Consider the following 11,821-nt stretch of genomic DNA (forward strand, 5'->3'; position numbering starts at 1 on the left):
AACGTGTAAGGACACCCTCATAGGTATCAGATCTGACCACAAGGTGGAACAGCTGAACCAGGATCTCCTGGGGGTGGGAGTGGGGCTAATGTCAGTGGAGTGTGGGAGAGAAAAACATTTTGATAAGGGGTTAATGAAAAAGTCAATGGAGTAGGAGAGTGTCAACAGACAGAGCGAGACAGCGAGAAACCTCTGGGGATTCGGCTCGGCTGTTGACTCTCTGCCTCTCTGTGAATCCTCGCTCCCTCCTTCCCCGTTGGATCCTTCCTGTATGCTTCACTGACAACCCTGGCCATGAAGGGTCACAACGCTTCACTGAACTGAGCAAACTTTTCTTTCTCTCGCCACACATGCATTTGAAGGTATCGATTCACATGTTGAAAAGGTCCCACTGCTACAGCTCTTAACTTAAGATGATGCTGGGTTAAGTCATGGTAACCTTACAAGTGAGCTCTCTTTTTTTTATGATGGAAAATTCAGGTTAGTCCATAGTTTTGGAGAGTATGTCTGGTTTCATTGGAATCTTTATATGCTTTGTATCATCAAGTACTTGTCTCAAAAAAAAAACAACACTCAATTTCTCTGGTTAAATATTAATAATGCTTTTAAAAGCTACAAGCTGTTGAGTGGAGATTACCAACAATCTCTGTTTTATTAATGATCTAATTCAAATGAATGTTGGGAAATAAATGCATCTGCTTTCTTGGCAAAAGTTAGATAAAGAACTCGAACGATGCCACTCTCTCTATAAAGCTGGGGCAGGCAGCCGTTTAGTTTAGCTTAGCATAAAGTAGAAAGTGGGGAAAAAAAGCTAGCCTGGCTCTGTCTGAAGATAACAAAACGTGCCTCCGAGCACCTCTAAAGCTCACTAATTAACACATTATATCTTGTTGATTTAATCCCAAAATAACTGGAGAGTAAAAACAACAATTTACTTATTTTAGGGGGGTATAGAAAGGCGACTCCCTTCTGGAGGGCCACCATGGGACCTTATCTCGTTTGAATTGTGAATGAATTACACATATGATGTTTGTCAATTCAAAAGATAATCTTGCGAGATTCAAAAGTCTAAGTATAAGACTGTGAAAATACGTAGTTAGAAAGACTTAACATCCAAAAGTGGAGTAAGTGAAGTCATAACTTTACGCTATGACATCTGTGTGTGTTGGTGTTGGTTACGTATATTGTGCAAAATGAGAGATGAAGTTCACTGTAGTCACACAATATTATTATACATATATATCCGTTACCTTGAGACAGAGCCAGGCTAGCTGTTTTTTGGCTTAGCTATGCTAAGCTAAGCGGCTGTAACTTCATATGGTATGAGAGTTGAATCAATCTTCTCATTTAACTCACCAGAAAGCAAATTATATCCCAAAATGTTGAACAATTCCTTTAAAGCACATGAAGTATACTGAGATTTCTCATCCCACCATGTCTCTTTATTCTCACTTGTTTTCCTTGTATTTGTATTTATTTGCCTTTATAACCATGACAACTGACTACAGTCACTGCTGTTGTATATTCAGGCTGTATGATGAATGTAAAATCTTTTTCCTTGTACTTTTTTTCTGACAGCCAAAAGCCAAAAAGCCTCCTCTGCGACTCACTCATATTCCTACCTACTTGCAGTCCTTTCATCCTCGAGTCATGTTGGTTCTGGACCAAAGAAATGCATATTTGAATGCTTACCAACCATTTTCTTCTACAGAATATTTCTCTGTCTCTGCAGCAACTCCTACCACCCATAACACACTCACACACACACAAAACCTCCCCCTGCACTATTACCCCTCTGCATAAATGCAACAGAACCCTAAATTATGGTCAGCCGCTTGTGAAGTTAGTTTTGCTTGGGAAAACCAAGCTGCCATCTTTAATATCATAATGTTACCAAATTATATGGTTCTAATTGGGAACTGTTTGATCACACTTTCTGGCATCTGGCAAGCTAGCGTGTGACCTTAACAGGCTTTTTTTCTCATCTCAAAAGTATGACCTTTGCTTCTGACCCAGCATAAATTAAGTAAACCACTTTACACCAAGGAGAGACCTTCTCCACCAGTCACACCCTGCATGTAGCCAACACCAACAACTCACTGTGGATATCTGTGATGTCTGCATGTCAAGGCAAACCGAGCAGCAGTACAGTAGTTAAGAGTGAGGATAAAAAAGAAAACTACAGAAAATATACAAGATTTGTGTCGGCGGTTCTCTTCAGAAGTCTGCTCTGAACTGATAATGTGGTATATGAATGATTTACAATCTTAGACCAATGACTCCCCCACAGATGAGTTTAATTTAACCCCTTCATCAACACCATCCGTCATGTTCCAAATGTTGATTTCGAGTGGATGTTGTTACAATATATTTTTTAATACTGTTGAATTGTCAATGTTCGGTCAGTTTGGTCAAGTTTGCATTCTTACAGCAACTTTGAGTGGAAGTGGTTTGCCCTTTCTGTACTACTACTACTACTACTACTACTATAACAAGAAACATAGCGGTTCAACATGGAAGATATAAAAAGATATAAAAAAGCTCATTCTAAGGTAACAAAACACGGTTGTTATTTACTCCTCATGGTTTTGTTGCGTTTTCATTATCTTAGAATGAGCCTCTTCCACGGTGTCCACCATGTTGAACCGCCATGTTTCTACAGTGGCCCGGAAACAAATTAGATTAGTTTCTCCTACACACTTGGAAGGCTGAGCTGTATTTAAATGGTTGCAATCTGCAACTTCACTGCTGGATGCTACTAAACTGGTCCTTTAACCGTTTATGTATTACTTTTAGCAAATGTAATGAAAATGTTCTTCTTTGACTTTGACTGTTTCAGCTGTTTATCTATTAATTAGCAAATTATTCAAAACCTATTGATTACTTTTAGATAATATTAATTATTTCAGCTGTTTATCCAATACTTTTTGGTAACAATTTGGACTTCTCGCCTCACTTGCAACTAGTTTTCATGTGGTAACACATTTAAGGTGTTATTACATGAAAACTGACACAGGTTGGTGGAGGGTGCTGCACAGTCAGCCTGCTGCAGCTAGTGGCTACGGGTTATTGTGATAATAAATTCACTAAAGATCACAATTTGTTCTTCTATTTTGATGTTTATTTGAGTCCTATGTGGACGTATTTCAAAATTCTACTTAAAAGTGTGCTACTCCTCAGTCTTTCCACATACTCCCTAGCAACAGAATCAGAAGTACCCCCTAGGGTACAAGTTTGGGAATCACCAATCTAGATCACTATGATCTTATGACTTTCAGATGTATCCAACAAGATGTTTCCCACAAACTCACTGTGACAAGTATTATTTTAACAGGTGTTTAATAAAGTTTAACATTCTTGGGTTGCAGCTGCTGTTAAAACAATTAGCCCCTGACACTTTAAAACCCCAATGTCTTTTACACAAATCAGCAGTTTAATCTTAAATGCAGTGCCTTGAGCATCACAGTAGCAGCTGAAGTGTTGTTTTTTTGTTGCTAATATGCTCCTTATGGTAAAGAAATACATACTGTAAATCACCCACATGCACATTCTTCCTTCCTTTCATGCCTGTGTTTGTTGAAATTGGCCCACAGCATCAGTCCAGCATGTATCAAGCAGCCTCATTACAACCACGCAAAGGCCATTACTCTGCTCTGCCCATTGGGAATAACACCTTTTTCTTCATTAACCAGCAAATAAGAGCTGTTACCCACAGTTTCCATTTCTTTGTACTGTACAACCTGATGCAAAATAACCCGCCGCTCACTCAATCAACTAATTTTCAACAGATTTTCTGCAGTAACACATTCTATCTTCAACTAAAGTATCCTTGCATTAAGTGAGATACTTTTAAAAACTGCCACGAATACAGCATTTGTCCTGGTAACACTTGCCCTTAATAATTCTGTGCAGCCTCTGACTGATCCCCAAGCAGTTCAACTGTTAGTTGGCTGTTTAGACCATGAATTCCTCCTTTCTCACCTTGCTTTAACTCAAACACAGTCTCTTCCTTATATGCAGCCAGCCAGATGTTTAGGCTGGAAGTTCTCCACAGAGGAGGCCTCAGTGGTATGCATGGTTGTTATTTATCTAAATTGTATTTTTCTCTTTAACCACATTTTTCCCCTTCTTTCTGCTCTCAGGGGTGGTTTACTTTAGCCCCAAAGTAGGAGGTGCAGAGAGGAAAAGCTTTGCCAGCATACCCACAATTCACCAGTGGCTGACGGAGCTGATGAAGTTGAAGTTGACAGCTGCATAAATCACTGGCTCATGGTGCTAATAGGTGGCAGTATAAAATCAAGCGTAGACCACCCATGCTGCGGGGCAGGAATAGGAGCATCAAGTCATATCTACCATGCAGCACTGTACAGCCATCCGAAACACTTAACCCCCCTCTGGCCGCCCGGGCTGTTCCAGTCCAAGGGGCTCTCTTAGCAACACAGGAAAGGCCCGTCTGGCATCCGTAGTGCAGTGATTCATATTTGGCACTTTCATAAAGGTTCCAAGCTGCTGGAGTTTTTTCTTGCCTATTGTCGAACGCTTCACCCCTCAATCGTCCTTTTGGAAAAACCTATAAACATTTCAAGGCCAATAACTGAACAGGAGCCTGTGCTTTTTCCTCTTTCATATGAAGAGCTCAGGAAGTCGTGGGATACGTTTTTTCCTCTTCACAGTGAGGAGAAAGCACTGCACACTCACTATTACCCAGATTTTTTTTTGCTGTGTGTAGTATATTTGCACATATGAATGGAGAGGTGCTCGAGCTCATTCAGTAGAGCTGCTAAGAGAGGTGTGAAGGTGGCTGTTCGCAGGGCCCCTTCTTTTGTAAAAGGGGAGATAAAACACAAGCAGAGCATGAGGGGGCGGACCCTCATTGCACAAAGCAGAGCATATTGCTCAATAACAAGGCCTGGATCCCTGGGTTTAGCACAACAAAACTCGGGTGAAGGGCCCCTGTGCCATCAGGTTTGACCATGCATGTGGAGCCTGAATGCAGACCCCCTCCCCACCCCCTGCTTTCTCCATGTTTTCTTGCATGTCTGAGCTTCTGTTGTGTCCCATGACTATCTCATATGATGAGTGTGCTGCACGTTTCCCAGAAGGGTAATGGTATAATAATAAACACAGATAAGATAGATAGAATATCTGTTTCTTGTTTTCTTTCTAAAATCTGAACACAATGCTCACAATGATCTTAGAGATCCTACCTTACTTTTTCTTTTCTGATGCTGAGAAGAGAGCGAATTCCCACACCTGGTAATAAAATAGATTTGATTATTACTTTTTTATGGGAGCGTTAAGTGGTAAGCTTTGAAAGCATTTATTTTTGATTTACAACAGATATTTAATTTGGTTAAACCTGAATTAGTTGATGTTTTGGCCACTTGGGGGTGTAAACAAGCGAACACAACATTGACACATTTCTTTATTTTAAACTGATATGGTGAGCTTGTTTGCAAATATTTTCACCTGCAACAAATATGGAGAAAAAATTACATTCAGTTGAAGTCTCGCGATTGAAAGCCCAGTAAATCATCTCTCTTTTAGCTCTGTCTTTAGTCTCCACCAGCTCCTAAGGGGATATATCAGGCTATTTAGCTGCTAAATGTTCCACTATATACATAGCTAGACGGACAAAGCTGTTGGCTTTTTGGTGCTGGGCAGATACTGTATAGTTGGTTTGTTATGTTTTTAAAGCTTTTTCACTGAAAACAGCTTTCTGCTGCTGCCAAAAAACAGAGCTGATGAGAACAGTGGGAGTGAACCAAAACAGCAAAGTTGCAAGCAGGAAAACACAAACAATGAGCTGAAAGATGCTGAAATGCTCTGCAGAGCTGAGGACGAAGGTTCGACTAGTGACACCTTTCATATAAATGCAGTTATTTGATCCATTGTTAATATAGATAACAGCTTTAAGATATTTAAAATGTTGCATGTCAACAGCCACATATATTTGTTTATTGCAGCCCTAGATACATGGTTAATCTTTGTAGGGTTTCAATCCTTCAAAAACAAATCCCCTTCTTAGAGACCATAATCAACGTTGAATTGTTGAGAAAAGAAAAATAACGCCAGTTTCACAACACCCCTGGCCCACGGTTTTTGTACTCATTAAGGGGTTTACCTCAGCTCTTTTAGGTATGAGAAAAGCTCAAGCATGCCAAACCATACAGCAAAATTAAATGTAAGAATTAAAATCAAGTGAAGGACAAACTAATTACAACTTGAATACCCTTCACTGCAGAGTCTTTGTCTAAAAAACATCCCCTCCTGCCCGTTGACATGTCTTCCATCTTTACTGACCGTACACTTCAACCTCTGCCTTGAAACCTCTGGCTCTGATGCACTTAAGCTGCTACGAGGTGTCCTTTACAGCCTATAAATGGCTTGAGGTCATCTCTCATTAAACTAGAGTGTGCAACAAAATGACTCCTGGCTGTGTTTGCCCTAGACGATAAAGCCTGAGTGTTTATGGCAACTACCTGTACTCCACTCTCACTCTCTGCCCAGGTGGGCTGACGTGGGGAAAATAAAATAAATGCTGTCAATGTATGTCACGTTTATGTTACTGGTTAATGTCAACAATGACGTCGATTAATTTGTCAAAGTACAAAAGTAAAAATGTGCTTTACTTGGATAATAATTTTTTGGGTGGATTTCATGGATAATGACGTGGTGTTTTTGTGTGTCAATAAACATCAGTGGGTTCTTTGTTTGAATATAGAAATACATAACCTTGAAATGTTTCAATGGTAAGGTCAGAATCAGAATCGGTTTACTGCCAAGTAAGTTTTTACACATACGAGAAATTTGTCTTGGTGCATTGGTGCATAAAATATACTTCAGCTAATATGGTACCTCAATGTGCTCATGTTGACTACTAAAATGTTAGGTTTAACATAGACCAAGCATGACTGACGTTGGATATTTGGATTACCCAATGTGTTTCACAAGCAAAGGTCTGTGGTGTGTGATCTGTTAGCAGGGTAAACAGAGTTACAGTCAGTGGTCAGACAGTTCTTACAGAGTAGGGGCAGAGCCTGGCCTTTTAGGTTGACCAATGACCACAGCTTAGTGTAAATGGTAGGTGTAGGCTATCTACCCACCAGTATGTGTCTATGTATTATTTAGTATGCAGTATTCTTATGCACATATGAAACAAATCTCTCTCTACTTCAATCTTATATAAGCAGCTCTTTTGAGCACTCTTAAGCCAATTTTAAATTTCCTTCACTTGGCTTAGTTTGTCATGGAATATCTAAGTAAAACCTAAAACCGACTGAAAATGTGACAAAATTAGGGTTGAAGGTTTTCCTGTGATTTTAAAATCCTTATTTTCCAAATACAGCACTGTGGATAATTCATCATAAAATGGTACACTTTGATTTGGGGATGTCCTGCAGGATGAACTATAAACTGGTATTTTATTATAAAATGATGGTGGCTGAAAAGTTGATCCAGTTAGTTTAGAGGTTTGGAGAAGATGTCTTCATATATATGATTGTGTTCAGTATATGAACACATGAGAACAGACAGACACACAAGCACACACAGGTCTCTGTAGATATTTGTTCTGGGAAAGGGAGTAGACTTAAGCAAGAAATCTACTGGAATACCAGGATCTCAGTTCTCAGGATTCAAGAGAAGATATTATGTAATGTAACTTCTCATTAAAATACAAGTGCACGAAAAGGTTAAAATCTGTTATTTGCATTAGCATCTACAGTAGTTCAGTGTCCTGTCTGCACTCGAGAATATTGCTGTTGACAGAGTCGCACCTGTAACTCTTTGCGTACAGACCTGTCTCTGTAACCACAACACACACTGCTTGTATTTACATTTCCACTGTTGGCAAAATATTGAGTTGCTACGTTTAAATAAATTAATATGGCTCGAGTAATCTTCAGTCTTTAAATAAATGAATTTCTGCTAATTGCAATACAGTCACCAGGGTGTCTCGCTCTAATGCTGCTTGACATGACGTCCTACCCAGGAATGACATCATGACAGAAAGCAATGTGACTTCATCCAGTGCGTTGAGCAGTGAACCAATCAGGCTGCCAATGACTTTGGGCCTGTTTTTAATGTTGTCATGGGAGAGGTGACTGCACTCAAGAGCCAAACAAAAGGCCCTTGTGTCCCTCCGTCCACATCTGTCCAGAATCACCTCCCCTAATTACCAAGGTTAGTTTTTGGAATTGACAGCATAAATATTAAACTGTCAAACTCTGTCTGTTGGCAACACCTTCCTGTGTGAGTCATTGACTGCAGAGGTCGAAGGAAAACAACACCCTCTTTCTCTCTGCTGGGCTGCAGGGCTGGTCAGTGCAGAAGAGAAGTGAGCACCTTAACATTCATTCGTCCTTGTGTCTGTTAGAGTACTCATCTATTACACTTGTCTGTGTTTTTACACTGGTGCATTTTTCTTTGCTATTATTTAAACCAGCACAGTAGTAACCAAACACCATTTGTGGTTTTTACACCACCCTGGCCAAAATAAATGTACTTAGTTTTTTTTTTTTTTTTTTTTTTTTAATCCTATGTTCCCGATCTGTTCAGATTCTACAAGCAGAACAGTTAGATAAACATTCTGGGAAATACATTTAATCACTTTCTGGTGCGTGAGATAAGAAGACTGATACTACTCTCGCCAGTATGGTAAACATGAGCAGCTTACAGCTTAGCATAAAGGCTAGAATCGGGGGGAAACAGCTAGCCTGACTCTGTCCAACATCAAGAAAATCTTCCTACCAGCACCTCTGAAGCTCACTAACAAATGATATCTTGTTTGTTTGATCTGTACAAAAACAACAGTTTGCCATTTCAGTCCAGCACATACCTGGAAAAGTCATTTTCACATTTTGTTTTTTGTAAAGATTAAACAAAAGAGATATAACATGTTATTTAGTGAGCTTTAGAATTGCTGGAAGGACGGTTTCGTCACATAATGAGTTAATGAGTTTTGAGGCCAATACTGATATTGATATTTTAGAGTTTTGCATTTTTTTATTCATATTTTGTTCAAGAAAAGAATATTACATATTGCATATGACATTGTCTATACAGGGCAAGATAATACCACCAATAAAATAATAATAAATAATTAAATTAAATTAAACACACAGATACAAAACAAACAAAGGTATATTAGAGGTATAAATAAAAAAAGTATATGGGTGAATTTACCTTCAGTTATTGGAGAGTTTAAAAGAAATCTGATAACAATATGTCTGCCAACAGGCAGTTTACAAAAACACTACATAACAAACAAACATACAATCTTGATACAAATCCCTTTATTTAGTTTTTAAAGAATTGTGGGAATCGAGGGCTGAAGATAGATACTGAGCAGGGCATTTTACAGTTGGCTCCACTCTCATGCAGTCATAGCTCCAGCTATATATTTACCATACTGTTGTAAGAGTGGTATTGCTCTTCTCATCAAGAAAACAAATATTATCTATATTTCCCAAAATGTACAACTATTGGTTTAAGGAAGACTCCCATATTGCACCATGAGGTGCATTATAAGAAAAACATTTCAATCTTTGCTACAATCATCTTTTAATACACTTCTTGGTTTTGTGTTGAAAAGAAAGTGAGGGGGCCGACAGTAGCACAAACATGTTTTCTTTGCTGCCATTTAGGTTGAAACACTCCATTAGCCTTAATCATTTTCCAGACAAAGCCTGGGACTGCAGCTGAGGAAATGTTCTGCCTGCAAATCTATCACCGATGATCTTTTCAGATGTGCATGAGGAGGAATACAGCTGTATTGACGGGCATAAAACCTAAACAAACTATGCTGACAAGACGGAGAGCTGTGCAAACAGAAGATTAGAGGAGAGATGAAAGAAAAAGGAAGCCGGTTCAGTCAGTTGTGCCAACAGTCTGCGGCTCTTTGCTTCTGTATCCATTGGAGTTTGTTTGAAACCTGAACTTATTGGAATCCAAAATCTGATTTAATTATTTTTTTTATTGCTCAAGCTCAATTAACATACAGCAGCATTTTTGGTTGATACTGAAGTGGAGACAAATTAATTATATACATTTGTTTTGTTTTCATGTATATTAAGAGAAATAGAGGTACAATTATGTTATCAATTTGCCTTTTTTAGTGGGAAGGAGCAGCTGGGTCATGCTTAAAAAGTTACAAAAGTAGAGCTGAAATTATTATTGTCATTTATTATATTTAGTCAAACACAAAATGCATCCTTTGTCAATGCCATCTAGAAGACACATAAGCGTTTTTGACCTTACTACCGATGGGGATGTCCTGCATGTCTGATTAAAAGTTAAGGTTGAAGCATTTTGCATTAAGGTTCTATTATCATTGCTCTAATAAAAGATGAATTATAAACTGTCAATTTATCATAATATCATTTGTTGTTTACAAATGGTAAACAAACAAGTCTCCCATGTTTAAGTCTGACGTTTTTTTTTACCTCCTCCCTGTGCAGATTTTGTTGCACTATTACGTCACCTGACTTTCTCCTTAGCTCCATCATAACTACTTTGACCAATAGAGGGCTTCGTCACTTGAAGTGATTGTTTTAGGCAAAAGTAGCAAAATTGTTTCTGACTTCTCAAATGTGAATGCTACTTAGTAATCTGTACCAGAGATTCCTATGCAATCAAATCTCTTGGGCTGCGAGTAAACAAATTAAAATCGTAATAATATTTTATAGGCTATTATAGGCTATTTCGGGTTAATGACTTTGAACTTGGCACGGCCTGTCCAGCATTTTTCCTTATGACTCTCTGTGATAATGTCCCCAACAAAATAATACTGATTTATTGATTGTACAAAACAGGCAATCTTGGGCACTGGGAAATTTTGATGGGCAATTTTTACTATTTTCTGACATTTTAATCAAGAAAATAATCAATAACAAACACAAACAGGGTTGCTTTTTAGTTAAATTTAACAGTGAAATGTGTGATGAATGAGAAATACAAGGGAGCTTTTTGTGACACTTACAGTACAGTACAGTACATTGTACATTGTATTTGTGTGCGAGTGTGTGTGTGTGTGTGTGTGTGTGTCGGTGTGTGTGTGTGTGTGTGTGTGTGTGTGTGTGTGTGTGTGTGTGTGTGTGTGTCCTTGCTCTTCCCATGACTTGGAGGCATGAAAGGACACATAGTGAGCTCTCCTGATAGCTCCTCCTCTTTAGTGAGGTAACAAAAGTGCCCATCGTGTTGTTTGGTTAGTTTCGCTGTAACCCCCACATCCACCGCTCCATCACACAGCAGCCAAACACAAACGAACAAACGCCGTCAGGCAGAGTCGGTTGCTAAACAACCAAGGTAGGCATCCTTGGAGATTAGCGGCGTTGCCCTGGGTCTTTAGGACCCCTAGCTGTGCCGAGGGCTGGCCATGTCCTGCCTGCAGAGATGTGTGACAGAGAGACCTGACAGCTCTGCTGCCTTGCCCAAGGACACGCTGTCACTGAGGCATAATAAGAGTGGACTGAGTGGTCCCCGGCCGTCAACAACACCACAGCCCCCGCTGGACGATTAGAAAGAGCTTCCCAACAAAGAGGCGGCCAACAAAAGGCCCATGTTAAATTAGGCATTTAATTCAACACTCGGTCACAAGGGCAAAGTAATCAGAGGGAAATCACAAAAACATATTAAAAAAGGACAAGGAGAGACAGTGTCAGATAAGCCCACAGAAATGACTTTTGGTTAGGTGAAGAAATACTGAGAAACTTTTTGAGAACACTGAATCATGAAACTATATTTGGAACTTGATAAAAAAAAAAGATAATATTGTGCAGTAGTGGGAAAGGGTTAGGGTTCTATCTGACAGAAAATAAAT

The sequence above is a fragment of the Dicentrarchus labrax genome, unplaced genomic scaffold, assembly GCF_905237075.1.
Source record: "Dicentrarchus labrax unplaced genomic scaffold, dlabrax2021, whole genome shotgun sequence".
NCBI classification, from domain to species: Eukaryota; Metazoa; Chordata; class Actinopteri; family Moronidae; genus Dicentrarchus; species Dicentrarchus labrax.